Source organism: Phoca vitulina, unplaced genomic scaffold (genome assembly GCF_004348235.1).
Source record: "Phoca vitulina isolate PV1807 unplaced genomic scaffold, GSC_HSeal_1.0 scaffold2, whole genome shotgun sequence".
NCBI classification, from domain to species: Eukaryota; Metazoa; Chordata; class Mammalia; order Carnivora; family Phocidae; genus Phoca; species Phoca vitulina.
Window position 1 is genome coordinate 88,648,167 of NW_022589705.1, and position 17,426 is coordinate 88,665,592.

Sequence of the window (17,426 nt, forward strand, 5' to 3'; positions counted from 1 at the left end):
GATCCAGGTCCCCACGTAGTCCCCCACTCAATCTTGAGGCCGGTGGCTGAGTCTGTTCACTGCTCTGCCTGAAATGTCTAGCACCATAGTCTGGCCTCTAACAGGCCTTAATAAGTGCTGGTTGGATTGAATTGAGTAAGAAAACGGAGGCTCAGAGAGGCAAAGTGACTTGCCCAAGGCCACACAGCCAGGCCTGTGCAGCTCTGATGCTTTCCCTCGGCCTCCCTTTCAACTTTCCCACATTTGGGTCCGTGCAGCCTGGCAGCTATTAACAGAGCTCTGCTGGGACAGCCTCCCCAGGGCAAAGTCACAGGCCTTCCAGGCCCCAAGAAAGGACAGATAAGAGAGCCACATGGGACCTTATTAGGGAAAAGTAAAAGAAAAGAAAACGAAAAGTCTCCTGGCAGAGGAAGGGCCAATCTAGTGAATCATGTGACACAGAATATTCTGTTCATAGCTGGCTCCAGGGCAGGCCAAAGAGGCCAGGGAGCCCGACAGCCCCAGGGACCTGCCCCAGGCAGCTAAGGATGCAGCATCAGGATCGGGTGGGCCTTGGGCTGGGCGTCAGCCTGGTCCTGCCACCAACTCCCACTGACATGGAGCCAGTCACCTCCTCTCCCAGGGTTCTGATTTTCCCTGGCTGTGGAAACAGCCAAGGGCCACACTGGGGCTGCCTCCACCTACAGGGCTGGGCGGGGGTAAGAGGAGAAAGCCAACATCTCCTTCTCTCCCCCGCCAGTCTTAGCCCCCACGTTGCACCCCCGACACTGTGGAGCTGATGCCCCTTTCTGCCCCATCTGCCGCTGCCCGCAGAACCATCCCCATGCTATTCCTGGCTCCTGGCATCATGGGGGAGGCGGCCTCCGCTCACCCTGCAGGCCTGCTGGCCCCCGTCAGGCTCAGAGATTCTGTGTGAGGGCCTTACGGAGCACCTACTATGTGCTAGCGGCTTGAGAAATACCATCTCCCGTCATCCTCACAATGGCCCTATGAAGCAGGAGTTATAATTCCCATCTTTCAGAGGGAGCCTCTGACCGAGGCAGGCAAAGGCAGCTGCCCAAGATCACACAGCTAGTAAGACACAGGATTCGAATCCAGATTCTGAAGTCCCAAATCTGTGTTCTCATTCTTGCTCGTGTGACAGCTCCAGGGGGACAGAAACTGTGGCGGGGCCCTCGGTGTCCCCACAGGGCCTCATACACAGTCTTCAAGGGAAGGCTTGTTTGGTTGGCCAGGAGGAGACTCCCAAACCCCAGCCCAGGCCCCAGCCGAGCCTCACACGCTGCGAGCAGAGAGAGCTCCCTGTGTGCCCACAGTACCACTGCCCTCAGGTGTCCCGGGCTTGGTCCTGCCTGCCAGGGACCCCAAACCACCTGTCCCCACTTCGCAAAAAGGGAATCTGAGGCCCGGGTTCAGAGGAGCCAGAGGGCAACCCTCAGCACCTGTGATACGCCAGCATCCTGGCGTGGTCCTAACAGCGGGAAGGAGACCACTGGGGGGAGAAACCAGGGGTGGGGGGAAGCATGGGCTTTGCAGCCAGACCCTCCCAGTTCCAACCCCAGGCCCATCCCATTAGCTGCGTAAAGCTGAGCAGGCCTCCTGCCTGCTCTGTGCCTCAGTTTCCTCCTCACTGTAAAACAGGGCAGCCCCTGACCACTGGACAGTAATGGCAATGAAAGACCATCACCTGGCTTAGAGCAGGTGCCCTTTCTTCCTCTGGAGGGTGCCCACTTGTCCTGGCCATCAACTGGGGTAGGAGACTCAGAACCTGGCAGTCCCCCAAGCAGCCAGCCCCACAGCTCTACGTTCAGACCTAGATTTGTACGGTTAATATTTACCTGCTTGAGACCCAAATCTCCCGGTGCCTCAGCATGACTGAGTCACTCAGCCCTGAGAATTCAAACGAAGCAGGAACATGAGGTGGGAGGGCACACTGCTGAGCCTCTGACAGGGATGAGAAAGCCCGAGCTCTCTGGGGCACCCAGCTCCAGCCTGGCTGTGGGAGGACAGTCCCTGCCCCCCAGCACCCCTGCAGACCAAGTGCTCTGCCCCACAGCACCCTACTCAGAAGACCCAGAGCCCCAGTCATAGGACGATCCCAGAAACCAAGGAAGCCACGTGAAGGGGAAGGCCAGGGCCAAGAGAGGTGGCCCAAGAGACATGAGACTGACCCCCCGAATCTGTGGGCTGTGGAGGTCGCTGTCCACACCACCCTCATCAAATGGAGATTCCGCTCTACCTGTCTAGACCCAGGTTTTCTGATTTCAGTAATAAGCCCAACGCAGAGAACAGGCTATCAGACTCAGCGCTCTAGCCAGCAGCCCTGTGGGGCGTCAATTCCCATTTCACAGATGAGAAACCTGAGCTCAGAGCCTGAGTCAGCTTGCCAAGATCTCTGCAGTTAGTCAGAGGTGAAGGTGGGATTCCAACCAGATCTTCGGGCTGCAAGAAGAATAAAGAGCCAGCCACCCAGGCCGCCCAGCATGACTGCCCCCAGAGCCCCACATCTCAGCTCATGCTCATCGGAGGCTCCCTGCACACCAGGCACTGTTCTAAGTGCTGTACATGTAACAACTCTCCAAATCAGTCCAAGAACCGCAGGACGGAGAGGCTGTTCTATCCCCATTGGACAGGTTGGGCAACTGAGCTGAAACACAGGGACACACAGGACACCCAGAGAATAAGAGGCAGAAGTGGGGATCAGAACCAGAAGCCAAGGCTCTTAGCTGCATCTACTCATACTCCCACCCCCCCACATTACGCTGCCCCCTCACCACTCCCCCTAACAGAGGCAGTGCCCTGAGCTGCAGGAGAAACCTACTGTTGGAAAGCCGCCGTGGGCTCACCAAGCACAGCACAATGGCTCTGACCTTCACAAGGAAGCAGCTGAAGGCTGAGGAGGCCAAGGAAGAGTGAGAGCTGGGAAGGCCCCTCAGTCCCCCTCCCCATTCTCCCCCACCCAGCAGCGGGAGCCCACATGAGGGTGTCATTCCCCTGCCTGCATCCTGTCTGGAGCCCCACGGCCACAAGCTCCTCAGCACAGTGCACAAGGCCATCCTCACCTCCTCACTGCCCAACGACGAACGTTTGCTGAGTACCTACTGCGGACCAGGCCTCACGGAGAAACAAACACGGAAAACAAGAGACAGCCTGAGCTCTAGGAGCAGAAGAGACTCCCCTGCCTGCCCCAGCCGCCATGACCTGCCTTCCCAAGTGCAAGAGCCTTCCTTGTCCTGGAAGCTGTGCCCCACCTCATCTGCCTAGGACACTCCCATCTTCGTTTTGAGCCTTAACACAAACCGACTTTGGGGAAATGTTTCATGGAGCCCACTGAGAGAGCTGGCCACTTGCTCTTCTAAGCACATAACACTGGGTTGGAATCATTTGCTTTGTTTTCTGACTTCCCCACAAGACTGTGAGTTCCTTGAGGGCAGAAATAATGTCTTTCATTTTGGTCCCTCCAGTACCCAGCACAGTACTCAGCACATGGTAGAGATTCAAGAGATGATGAATGGATGGATCAATGGATGGATGGGTGGGTGGGTGGATTGGTGGGTTAATGGGTAGATGGGTAAATGGGCAAGTTAATGAGTGGATGGTGGATGATGGATGGATGGGTGGGTATGGATGGGTGGATGATGAATAAATGGGTGGGTGGATGGGACGTGGATGATGGATGAATGGGTGGGTGGATGGGTGGGTGGGTGGGACGGTGAATGGATGGGTGGAAGGTAGATGAATGGGTGGGTGGATGGATGAATGGGTGGGTAGATGGACAGACATATGGATAGATGGGTAGGTGGATGGATGGGTGGGTGGATAATGGATGGATGACTGGGTGGGTGGATGAATGGATAATGGATGAATGGGTGGGTGGATGGATGGATGGATGGGTGGGGGCGGTAAATGGGTGGATGGGTAGATGGGTGGATGGATAAATAAATGAATGAATAAGTGGTGAACAAATGACAGGCGTCCATAAGTAGTGACCAGAGGCCACTTCAATCTGGAAATTACTGAAGTTCAGCTACCTAGGAATCCCAGCTTTGCCCCAGGTATTTAGTCCAACCCAACCATTTTCTAGACATGTTTCCCCAACCTGGCCAAGCATCCCCATGTAATCACTGTGTATCTCCTTCACCAGGTTGCAGAAGAGGTGACATAATGTCCAAGACTGCATCTAGCCTAACAATTATGTCCTCAACGCCCTCCCCTGGGCTGGGCCATGGCAAGCCTTGACACATGCTTGTTGAATGAATGACAAACAAATGCACCAAAGACCTAGGGAGTTTTTAAACATAGAGATTTCTGGGTCCCAGCTGCGATCTAACTGGTTCCAAGAATCTCTAAGGATGACTCAAGAATTCGTATTTTGTTCAAAAGCATCCTGGCAATTCCAGTAACCAGCCAGGCTTGGGGAACACTAGCTTATGGGGAAGAGAGGTCACCAGCTACTGAAGGCTGTGACCACAGATGAGGGCATCTCCAAACAGGGCCAAACAGAGCCATCACCAACCCCAGCGGGCCCTTCTCCTAAGCATTGTTTGGTTCAAAGAGAGTCTAACAGCATTTTAGCATTTTTCAAAGTGTGGCCCTTAAACTACTGACTTGAGAACCACTTAAATGAGGCTTTTTAAAAATGTAGATTTGGGGGCTCCTGGGTGGTGCAGTCAGTTGAGCATCTGACTCTTGGTTTCGGCTCAGGTTTTGATCTCAGGGTCGTGAGATCGAGCCCCCATCAGACTCCCGTGCTCAGCATGGAGTCTGCCTGAGATTCTCTCTCTCCCTCTCCCTCTCCCTCTGCCCCTCCCCACCATGCTCAGGTGCACATGCTCTCTCTCTCTCTCTCAAATAAATAACTAAATCTTTATTTTTAAAAAAATGTAGATTTTAAGGTCCGACCCCAATCTATGAATTTAGAGTCTCTTGGGGTGTGGCCCAAGAATCTGTATTCTTAGCAGGCTGTCTGGACGAGCCTGCAGTACACAAATATATGAGAATCACTGGGTCGTGGGCTCCCCAGGGTGCTAAGATCACCTGATGCGCACCTCCATGCACACCTCACCTTCCGAGAAAGGCCATCTTCAGTGACACCGAGGTGTCACCTGGGAGCAGGTAGGGAGGATGCCAGGGAGGAGCAGAGCCCCCTATGCAGACCAGAGCAGCCTGGGGCCAGGTGAGCCAGGGTCCCTGGGAAGAGCCTTCAGCAGGGCACAGGCTGCCGGCCCAGGACATCTCAGCCTGTTGTGCTGCCCCAGGAAGACCTGGTAGCTCCAATCATGGAAGCCTCCTGCTGCCTCGACCACCAACAGTGATGAGGTAACTCATGCTGGGGAATGGAATGAGCATAAACAGTCTGGGGGGTAATGGTTCTGTGGACCCCAGGGAGACGGGGTGGGGGAAGAGTTGGTTGTCACAGATCAGTGGGGATGTCTCCCCAAAACTCCACTATCAGTCCATAGTGTCTGAGTTTAAAAGTTTAAAACAGTCCTGAGGAACCACCAACATCAGGGTTTCTCAATCTGCATATTCAAGGGAACACCTATGTCTGGAAATATGCTAATAGGGGCTCACAGAAAAAAAAAGTGTTCAGTGGTCCAAGACTATGGAAAAACGAGAGTAGAAATCTGCCCCCTGGAGATTAACAATACTCAACATATTAAAGGCACTGAGAAGTCCTGTAATTTCAGAATTTGCTTAAATCATGATACACAAGAAGCGAGTTGTCAGCAAAGAGGAGGAACGTACCCTGCCCAATGTCACTAGGCCAGGAGGTGGGAGCAGTGGGACTTGAGCAAGACAGCCTGCCCCCTGAATCCATTCCAGAGACCAATGTGCTTAGCATTCAGCAAGATGATTCCTTTCACCGATTACTATTGTTGTGGTGTTTGTTCTGATGGGAGGGACAGTGGGTGGGCAGGACCTGGCGGGAAGTTATGCCCATGAGAGCAGCCAGGCGCTGAGGCTGATGATCCAGCTTCCCGAATCCTCTTCTGTTCCTGGGTCTGCTGCAAGTCACAGCCAGCCTCCAGACTAACCTGTTTCCATGCACAAAATTAGGAGCTTGGACTACATGATCCCAGAAGGCCCTTCCAGCTCTAAATGAGTCTCTGACTCCATCATCCTACCTCAGCTCCTATTTCCCTCCCCGCCAGCCACAACCTCTCCCTGGTCCCAAGTCCCTTTCTCTGTAAACAGCCGAGGCCGCTCTCCAGGCGAGCTGCCAGGCAGGGCTGCGCTCTGGCCAATGGTGGACGAAGCACTGTCTTTGCTCTCCTTGCCACTGTCCCTTCACTGGTCTCCACAGCCATTTTGCATTTCCAGAGGGGCCCCTCGTGGCCGTTTCTCAAGCATGGATGGACGGGGTGGATTTTTCCATCTAGAGCCCCAGAGAGATGGTTTTGCAGAGGGCTCCATGTGAGGGCATATGGAGGAGGAAGCATCCCGCACACGTACCCTCGGCACCGCCTCATACACGGGGAGCTCTGTCACCGGACCCTTGGGAAAGTTCGCCAGGCTCTCTGTGCCTCGCTCCCCACGGCCACAGCGCAGCCAACGGTATCCGCCTCCCTGCTGGGCACACACTGGGGCTCAATCAATGCTTGCATCATAAGCTGCTTTTTGAGTTGTTTCTTCAATTCAATCTCCCTTGGTTCCCTGGGCAACAGACAGGAAGTAGGAAAAGTGGCAAATGTCTGACTCATGGATTCCTAGAAACCTGAAATCTTAGACTCATGGATTATCTGAATCAGTAGAGACTCCAGGTTCTCAACCTGCCCATCTTGCAGAAGAGGAAATCAAGGCTCAGGGCGAAGTCAGGGATGGGGTGAAATGTTGCCCAAGCTCTCCTGGCTGGTTCAAGGAAGAGATGGGTGCCTGGCTCCCGGTTGGGTGCTCTTCCTCAGGTCCTGGGGTAGTAAAAAGGGCAGGCCAAGGGGTCTGGGATGCTGGGGTTCACACCCCAAGTCTGCCACAAGTAGCTGTGACATGGTGAATAAGGGGCTTCGGCCGCTGGAGCTCCAAGGCTTCATGATGAAACTTAAGGGGTCAGTGGGGCGGGCAGAATGCGGGAGCCCCCACAAGATTCTGTCGGGTGATGTGCCAAGGAAGGGCTCGGCTGAACAGAGTCCGACAGGGATGGGAGGGGTTTCAAGGGAGGGCTCCAGAGTCTGGTGGATTGGGGTTCAGGTTCTGCCATTTACTAGTTGCGTGGTTTGGGGCAAATTACTTGCCCTCTCTCTTCCTCAGCTGCTTCATCTATAAAATGAAGAAAACAACTATGCACACCTCACGAGATTGCCACAAAGAACTGAAAGAGGAGTAATACGCGGCGCCTGGATACTCTGGGCCCTCAGCAAACGCTGGTTATTCAATCCTTCGCAATCACATTTAATCCTCTCCCTGCCTCACAGCTGAGGTAACCAAGGCTCCGGGGAGGCCAGACACCTGCCCAGAGTGCTGGGGCTCAGAAGGGCCGGGCTCTGCTAACGGCGCCCCATCTCTCCTGGTGCCCCCGACGATGAGGCTTCTGCCCAGCAGCTGTCAAATACAGCCACCCTCCCTAGCAGGGAGACCGCCTCCCGCACTGACCACCCATGACCTGGCCCAGCCCCAGAGGGTTTTCCAATCACTCACTGCGGAAGAAGCCAGTCCCCAGCAAACTGCTTTAAAACAGCCCATGGGGCTCTGGCTCCAGAGGCCAACTCCCAGTTCCCAGCAACGGCCCAGTTCCTCCCTCCCAGAGGCACCACCCATTCTCTGAGACTGCAAAAAGGCAACATCTGCAGGCACAAGGGGATGTGCGGATGGTGACTTATCACTGGAGCCCCAGTGAGCCCCTTCCAGGGGTTACTCACCACCTGCTTCCACCCCGGAGACTCTGGTTGTTTCACTCAGGGGACTGGTCCCCCAGCCTGGATGCCCTGTTACGCTGTGGGACCTCAGGGAAGTTGCATAACCTCTCTGAGCCTCAGGAACATTTATAGGAAAGAGAAATGAGCAGAGTTTGGGAAGCACTAATGAAGCAGCAGGGTTGGGATGCCTGGCTGGCTCTCGATCTCGGGGTCATGAGTTTAGGCAAAAGCCAGTGGCCACTTTCTGTCTCATCCCGCGTGCAACTCTCGATCTTGGGGTCATGAGTTTAAGTCCCACATTGGGTGTAGAGATTACTTAAAAATCAAATCTTAAAAAAGAAAGAAAGAGAAAGGAAAGAAAGGAAAGAAAAGAAAGAAAGAAAGAAAGAAAGAAAGAAAGAAAGAAAGAAAGAAAGAAAGAAAGAAAGAAAGAAAGAAAAGAAAAGAAACGGCAGGGTTCACAGACTGATCTAGGAATCGGAGAGCCTGTGACAGCCTCCAAAGGTCTCCCTGATGTCTCTTGTCCCTTCCAACCCAGTCTCCACCCAGAACAAAAAGTTCTGGTCATGTCCCTCCCTCGCCTGAAACACTTGACTGGCTCCCTATGATGCTCAAGATAAAGGGCAAACGCCTAGTGAGATACACAGAGCAACTCTGCGGCAGCTTCCAGAGCTCCCTCCCTGCAGGACAGGGCCCCACTAAACGCTCATCCCCCCAGCCTTTGTTCATGCCTGGAAGCCTTCTGCCCCGCTCCCCCGAACTACCTCTTGGCTGCTTGGCTCAGACACTCCCCTGGGACAGCCCTCGGAGCCCCCACACCTGGGTTAGGCACTCTCCCATCTTTGCATCGCTCACCTGTCTGCCTCCCCCACCAGAAAGAGGGTAAGCATATTTGATTCGCCTAGCCCAGTGGTGCCCAGCTCCCAGGAGGTGCTCCATAAAGATGCGTCAGGAGGAGGGCAAGGACAGGCCGGTGAAAACGCTTAACTCACCCGCTGGCTTTGGAGGCCTCCTCTGCAAAATGGGAATGTTGCAGGACGGGCAGCTAGCGGCCTGGGTGTGTGGCCCCCCACCCCGCTTTTGTAGCTGGCGAGAGCCTGCTGGCTTGGTCTGCCACCTCTCAGGGCCTCTCCCCCCGGGGGGTGAGAGTAACTCCGCACGCCAGTCAGTGCGGGGACTCAGTGAGCTCCTCCTCCAGAGGCCTCAGTTCAGGGCCTGGCACATAAAGATGAATGCCTTGCCCGGGCCTCGGAGAAGAAAACTGGGAGGTGAGCGTGAGGCCAGGGGCCGCCAGACCCGGCCGGGCCACTGCAGCTTCTGTTGCAGGGCCGAGTTCTTCCAGCACCACACTCCCAATGGGCTCCAGGGCCCCCTCCGCACCGACCCGGCACAGGCCCGGCCCCAGCAGCCCAGTGCCCCGAGGAATGTGAGTGCCACCAAGTCGGGAAATGAGGGCTCGGCCCCGCTGTGGCATCTCAGACAGACCACGGAGCTCTTGGCTCCCAGCTCCCCCGCTGGACAAGAGCCGCCACAGAGCGCCTGCCTCCCTCATTCTGGGGACCCAGCAACCTCAGCCTGCTCTCTCGGTGGCTGTGAATGACCACCCCCCGGAGTGGGCAGTCTTGGCAGGACTGGACCCCCACCTCCCACTTCCCCTGGTCAAGCTTTCATGGAGAAGCATGAGGCCATTGGACGAGACTGTCCCCAGACCCCCATCTTGTATAATCCAAATCAACCCCATTGTCTCCCATTCCCCGAGCAGCGTGTTTGCTGCCGCCACCCGGCCACCCCCACCCACCTCATGTCACCAGTCCCACCCTCTCCTGTGTGCCTACAGGGCCGGCTCCCCTAACTGCCCCATGTGTCTTGTCCCCTCTCATCCCCAGGAGCAGTCCTGGCCACCAGCACAAACCATTCTCCCAGGTCCACCCTTCTCTCCAACAAGACACCTTTCCCGACTGCCCCTCGCCTACCTAGCACCTCACACGCTATCCCCACGCATGGTCATCTTCCTTGTCTGCCCGGCCCTCGAGTGGCTGCCACTTGGGATTCGCGCCCCATCACTCCCCCAAAGCCACTCTTACAGAAGACCTGTGCTGCCTCCACGTGCCCAAAACCAGTGGCCACTTTCTGTCTCATCTCACGTGGACTCTCAGTAGCCGGCAGCCCTGCTGACCATGAGCTCCTTTCCAGAACGGTCCCCCATATCCGCTCCCCAGACACCCCACTCTCCCTTCTCCTTCCAGCTACCCTTCTCAGCTCCTCTCCCGGCTCCCCGCCATCCACATGACCAGACCTCTCCTCCACACCTTCCCTCTGGGTGCTCCCACCTGCCCCCACTATGTGCTAATGGCACCCCAGCCCATACGTCCAGTTCTCCTCCCTGCAGCCAGAGCACCCTGCCCAAATCAGAGCCCACAAGGCTCTGGTGGGTGGTGCTGGGTCAGTGAGATGGCACGTGGGCACCGCGGGCTACCTGTGGGCCAGGCTTCATCTTGCTGAGCTTTGTGACTGTCCCTCAGCCCATGGCACCTACTCAAGTGCTTCCACGTAATAGGCACTCAGTAAATCATTTTTGAATAAGTTACCTGGGAAAAGGTAAATTTCCTAATGGAGTTATTAACAGCTGGAATCTTGGATTTGTTATGTCCTTAATAAAGGTATTTATGTGAAATGAAGAACACAAACTTCCAACGGCTTCCTGTGGCATCTAGATTAACCATCCTACCTGCTTGCCTTCTTTTTTTTTTTTTAAGATTTTATTTATTTATTTGACAGAGAGAGATAGAGAGAGAGGGAACACAAGTAGAGGGAGTAGGAGAGGGAGAAGCAGGCTTCCCGCAGAGCAGGGAGCCCAATGCGGGGCTCGATCCTAGGACCCTGGGATCACGACCTGAGCCGAAGGCAGACGCTTAACTAACGACTGAGCCACCCAGGCGCCCCCCCGCTTGCCTTCTTAACACTGCCTTCGTCCCCTTGCCCGCTGCAGGCTCTGGGCTTTCTGCTGCTTAAACAGGCCAAGATCACTCTGGCCGCAGGGCCTTTGCATTTGCCGTACCCTTGCCTGGAATACTTTTCCCTCAGTTCTCTGTCATTCAGTCTCAGCTTAAATGTGTCTCTTCAGAGAGGCCCCCCTGACCACCTCCAGCTAACAAATTCCGCACCACATTCCCCACGCATACCCCCTCCACCACCAACCCAAGCCCCCAGTTATTACCATCACATCACATCAGCTTGCTCCCTTCACAGGCCTAATCCCATGACAAGCAGTTCATTTCATTCATTTGTTTGATTGGTTTGGGACTTGTCTCCTTTCCATCACGAAAGCTTCACAAGGGCAAGGCTACTGCCTGGTCCCCATTGGAACGACAGCCAGTGCTGCTAAGCTCTTTACGGGGCCAGGCGCTGTCCCAAGCAGCCTGCCTGCCCTCTCGTTACATCCTCCCACCCTGGGACACAGCTGCCTGGGTCACCCCCATCTTACAGATGAGGAAGTCGGAGCAAAGAGGGGCCAAGTGAGTTGTCCAAGGTCTGGTGCAGAAAGAGGCTCAGCAGGGGCCGCGTCCCCATCTATGCCCGACACCCAACACAGGCCTGACCTTTTAAAACCCAGGGCTCGCCGAGCGAGCAAAGCACTCACGGGAGAAATGAACCACGCGCACCACAATGTTGAGAGAGATTGTCTTTGGGTGGCAGAAGAAAGGGCGAGCTTATTTTCTTCTCTGTTTTCCAAGTTCTCCGCACTGGTCATGCAATACATGCATAATTTCAAGTAAAATAAACCCGTACTTTAAAAGACATTCAAAGGTTCTGGGTAATGTCTGGGTTCAGGAATATTTGTCTTCCATTTCCAGAGACTGTTATTCCTCTATTTAATTTAAACCATTGTTTTTCTAGGGAAATTGAATAAAAAGCCCGCATTTTTAAAGCTCCTTCCAAGTCAGCCCACTTCAAACAATGAAGAGAGGGAAGTATTGGGAGCTGATCCCCGCCTTGTGTGCTAGTGGCTGGAGTTCAGGGGCGCATACCAATCAGGCAGCCACTGGAAGGGGGAGTTCTGCGGGGAGGCCAGGCTCCCAAGGAGGAGTAGGAGGCCAAAAAGGCCGCCTCACCTAGGGTCCTACACACCGTCCCAGGGACGGGCCACCCCAACCACCTGCCCTGCCCCAGACTGGGGGGGTCTACCTTCAAAGAAGTGGGACGTGGGGCTGGGTCCACCCATTGGATAGAAAGGTCCGTGGGAAGATAAATCCCCTGGCAGAGGGCTCAGCGCCAGGCTCTCAAAGAGAGGTGGAGACAACCCGTGCTTCCAGCCAAGTGGTCAGCTCCACTTCCCTGTTCCCCACAGCACGTGGGCACCGCTGCCTGCCGGGGACATCAAAGGCACGGCCAGACCAGGCCCCGGATGCGGGGTTGAGATCTGGGGCTCTGGGCGGAACAGAATGAGGTGAACTCATTCCGCTGCTTCCAGCCCTCCCAACTGCGTGGCCCTGTCCTCCACCTCATTGGGAGCAAAATGGAGAAGATGTTACAATCTACCTAGCAGCGTGGCTCAGGACCAAACAAGCTCCCGTGAGCCACAGGCCTGCCACTCCATAACTATGAGCTCTCTCCATAAATGCTAGCCTTTATTGTTAGCTCCTTCCGGACACCAGGCCCAGGGGGCCCATTTGGGCAGGTGGCTCTGTTCTTAGCCTTGACCCAAAGCCACAGGGTGATGAACCCAGCCTCGTGGGTTAAAAAACACACAGTAACTTCAAACAAAGAGTAGTAAAGTGTGTTGGGATTACAGACCTGCTGTGCATTCTCTCCCTGCCCTCCTCAAAGGGAAGAAGAAAGCAGCGTAGAGGAGGAAATCCATTGTAGAGAGATCTCAGGGCCTACCTGGCTCCAATGCTGCCACTTACAGACACTGTGTCCTTGGGAAAGTCAAGCAACCTCTCTAAGACTCAGTTTCTCCATCTGTAAGGTGGGATAAAAGTACCCACCTGCGGTATCAATATGGGAATTAAATGAACGGATGCGTGAAGAATGCCTGGCGCATACAGGCATAAACATGGGTTGCCTTTCAACAAACAAGCTCACAATTACCTGCCTATCTCAAGGGTTGAAGCAGCAGAGGCAACCAGAAATACTGGGTAACCTAAAGATCAGTTACTTTTATCTTTGGCTTTTCTGGTATTATTGAAGGTGGGGGGAGGGCAGCAGACTCACCTCCTCGATTCTCCTTTGTTTGGCCTGATATCAAAATGAAAATCTTTCCAAAGGCTCCACAAGCCACAGATACCAGGCTAGAGCAGCAGCAAGCTTCGGGGATAAGAAAAAGATACCGAGAAACTTTAAAGCTTTGCAGGGGCAGGGGTGATCCGCAGGGCACAATGCCCCTGGCGAGCCAGGCTTGGCAGGGTCTCTTTGCCGGTTCCCAGATGTCTCAGGGCCCCCTGACTTCAGGCTTCACCACTTCCCGTGCTCTGCCACAGCCCTGCAGACTTCAGGCTCACCTGACACCAGAGCCAGGCTGATCTCCCAACAGCTATGCCTCTGAGCCTTTGCACATGCTGTTCCTTCTATCCAGACCCTTCCCCTCTCCCCACCCCATTCTCCCGCTATTCGCGGCACACGCCTCCATGGCAGATAAGTGTACCCGTGTCCATCTCCCATCCAGAGCTCTCAGATCGTACGAGAGCTGCAGCTTGTCCATCCAACAGTCTGACTCTATGTCTCACGCTGTCCCTGAACCCATAGGGATGGGTCACGCCTGCTGTTGTCTAAGCCAGGCGCAAACAGCTCTAGCCACCCGTGTCCTGGACATCACATCCTCACCAGCCCTGAGCTGTTTGACTTGTCCACGGTCTTCGGGCACCACCGCCACTTTGCCTCCCAAATGCCTGGGTCACCTTGAGTGTGGTTATTCAATCAATGGCAAAGCAGGCCCTCAATTAACTGGGTCTTATCCTCATCCCATCCCCCCTCTCTCTGGACGCACTCTAATGTAACAACTCGGTTTCTAGAGTGGGGAGCTCGTTTGAGGGCAATTTATGACCCCCTACAACCACAGGAGGCCCAGCCCAGCAGCTGCCCCTCCCACTTTGTACCCGTGAGGGCCTTAAACTAGCCCTAGGGAGGTGTCACACCAGAATGCAAGCCCCAGGGAAGGGCTGTGCCCAAGTTGCTCCCTGCTGGATCCCGTTGGTGTGCTGGTAAATATTTAACAATTGGCTCTCAGCCGGGGAAAATACCTCTGACTTGCAGTATACCAATTTCTGTGGTATAAATACTCTCCCTGTGGCCAGTTTCAAGCTACTAAGGTGACATCAGTAACCACAGAGCTGGGAAAGGATGTGCAAAAGCACATCCGTGTGCATGTTATATACATATATACACAAAGAGACGCACATATATATGCATACGCATACATATGTATATATTTGCATGTAATATATACACATACAAAAGACACTACCACAAAAACAGGCAATGGTAAAATACAGTGAAATAACTAGAAAGTACTACATTTTGAGTATATGTCACCTTGTCTTTAGCATAATTTATTTAATTATAAGCTTATATAGTAAAAATTTTTATAATGGCTGTTTAACGGCCAGCTCACAAAATTCCTACAATTGAGCAATCAGCTCTCGTGCTTCAGTACAAACGGGCTCCAGGATACCAGGGCTCAGGGCCCTGCACGGGCTCTGCAAGGATAGGTCACTCTGGGAAACAGGACCCCATAGGAAGGTGGCTTTGATGCCCTCCACCAAGGCAAAGAAACTGAGCTGGGGCCCGGAAGGCACAGTGGGATGGAAAGAGAACGCTGGCCCACTCTGCCCCCATTTATGACTCTGATTCTCGTTTCTGGACTTCAGACCCCTTGAGGATAAGGACAGTGGCTCGCTCACCGCTGTCAAGCCAGGTGACAAGAATACAAAGGCACTGAAGACAAGCTCGCAGAAGAAAGGAGGACTGGGCATTCAGGGAGACTGAGGCTTGAGTGCCCCACGAACTAACTGTGACCTCAGGCAGTCACTTAAGTGCTACGTTTCACCTCTTCATCTGTAAAATGGGTACGAACCCATTTTCCCTGCCTAATTATCAGGGCTGCCATAGAAACAGAGAGATAGTGGATATGAAAGAACAATATACCATTATCACATTTATATAGGATATATATTTCATAGGACATGTGTTTATATTATTCATGTATATACTCTCACCTACTTTATCTTTTCAAACTTGATCTAAGAAGATTATATTCTTTCTGCTACGTTCCTGTTTTAAGAGGTCACATTGGCGAAGGAGCTAGCCCAGCAACTGGCACTTATCAAATATAAAATATGTTAATTAATTTAGAGTTTATCTAATATACAGTAGGCCTCCTCCCCCTTACACTAACCTGGTACCTCGGCCCCAAGGAGTTCACTAGCTTTCCCTCCTCCCTAGACTCCCCCAAAGAGAAAACCTGAAACAGCACAATTTAGGAGCCATTGGTCACCCATATCCACTCAATTGGCAACTATCTATTGAGTACCTACTATGTGTCAGGCACCATTCTAAGCTGGTGATCAAGGACAGACATGGTCCCTGCTCTCGAAGGCTTACCATCCTCTGGGGGGTATAAACAAGCCACCCCCACTGGAATGAGGGCTCTAAGAGCATCATGAATGAGAATTCTTTTTCCCTTTTTTAAGTAGGCTCCATGCCCAATGTGGGGCTTGAACTCAGGACCCAGAGATCAAAAGTCACATGCTTTACCGACTGAGCCAGCCAGGCACCCCGTGAACAAGAATTCTTGAGCCAACCTGGCTGACCAAAAAAGAGCCTCCTGAATGAGGAATGGAGAAGTGAAGGATGGGGTCAACTTAGTGGAGAGAGGGAAGAGCTGGGGGAAGGCTCTCTGGCAGAAAAGGAAGGGGCAAGGGACCTCGGGAACGTGAGCGTGATGGAACAGAGTGAGAGACCCAGACACAAAGTGGGGCCTCACAAGCCACAAGGAGGGTTCTGAGCTTCACCCTGAGACCCTGAGAAAGGAGGATAGCCCCTAACCCATGGTCACAGGGAGCTTGGACATCTCCAGACTGTGCCCTCCTTTGTAGTCTATGCCTGAGGCCAGGACACTGGGCGGGTGCTGTGCTGGGGCAGATGGACGGATGGACGCTGCAGCTGATGGCCATTCGAGCAGGGCCTGCAGGGAAGGGCTGAGCATTTTAATGAGCCTGTCCTCTCTCCCCAGCATCCGCAGGGGAACAGATGGGGCTCCAGGCAGGCAGGGCATGCCTTCCCCCAGCTGAATCCCTCAGGAAGGCCAAGGACTTTGAGGTTATATCTCAGCTCCAGAGCCAGTGGAAAGTACAGCCCACCCCCCACCTCCTCCCTGCTGTGGCCTGAGACAGGGTCCTCAGGCTATCGAAGCGAAAAGAAGATTCCTGACCCCTGCCCCAGGACCCCCACCCTGGGAGAGAGAGGAAGTACCAGCCCCACACTCTCCCACATCGGGCCTGGGGGCTCCCCCTCAGAGACCACTCCTGGAGGCCAGGAGGCTAGCCTTCATTCTCAGCAGGGCCCCCACCCCGGACACACTCCCCTGCCTCGAGGAGTGTCCAGGCCTGACCTCATTCTGCGGCCGTGGCCTTCCAGCTGACCGGGCCATCCTCTCCTCCCACACTTCCTACTTTGTGAGGCTGACCCTGTTCTACCTCTGGGCAGGGGTCCAGGGCGGGAGAGGCCAGCCCAGAACAGAGGTGACAGGAGCATCCCCTGACTCCGTGTAATCCCAGGGACCCCCAAGGTCAGCACAGGGAGATGGGGACCACACTGGCAGCAGGACCTGAAGGCCTGGTGAATGGCCTGGACAGTGAGGCACCTGGTCTCTCTCTCTTTCTCTCTCTCTCTCTCTCTCTCTCTCTCACACACACACACTGATGCACAAAGAGCAGTCAGGAGTCATGCTGAAGGAAGGGGCACCCAAGGGACACAGAGACTGGGGGTGAGGGGAGCAGTGAGTACACACGTACACGCAAGAGGTACCCACACTCACACTCACACTCAAATGACACAAGGAGAGACACACTGAGAGAAGACCCAGGCTCGGGGGCCTCTCGCACACCCAGGGACATACCCACGCCACGCAGGCTCCGGGACGAAGGGACACAGAAGACGCCGCTCCTGGGGACACACACTCACACCAGGGCCACGGGGAAGGCCCGGGCTCCGGACTCGCACACCCCGAGGCACGGCGACACACACTCGCAGCCACACCCGGGACCCCGGCGCATGGGGGGGTGGGTAGCCCAGAGACCCCCGGCAGCCGGCACGGACGAGTCGAGGGGCCCCGCCGACGCGGGGCGGTGGGGACCCCGGCGCCTCGGTGACGCCCGCTCGGAGCCCCGCGGCCGCCTCGCGCACTGCGCCCCCCGCCCGGCCCCCGCGCCCCGCGGGCCGCACTCACCGGCTCCGGCCGCCCGGCTGCGCCTTTGTTGTCCGCGCCGCTCACAAAGCGCCGGCGGCCGCTCCGCGCGTCAGCTGTCCCGGCGGCCGCGGGCGCCCAGGGCCGGGCGGCCCCAGCCCCGCGCCCCA

At 54.9% G+C, this 17,426-nt stretch overlaps 1 protein-coding gene across 4 annotated transcripts in view; it reads right to left on the minus strand.

The window, feature by feature from the left end:
- ARHGEF10L (Rho guanine nucleotide exchange factor 10 like) overlaps nucleotides 1–17,404 on the minus strand; it is a 142,465-nt gene extending 125,061 nt beyond the window's left edge. For all 4 annotated transcript variants that reach the window (XM_032392665.1, XM_032392656.1, XM_032392646.1 and 1 more), the window contains exon 1: nucleotides 17,299–17,404. The gene's annotated coding sequence lies outside the window, so the exon portion shown is untranslated. The remainder of the gene's footprint in view (nucleotides 1–17,298) is intronic.
- Nucleotides 17,405–17,426: the final 22 nt, after the last annotated feature.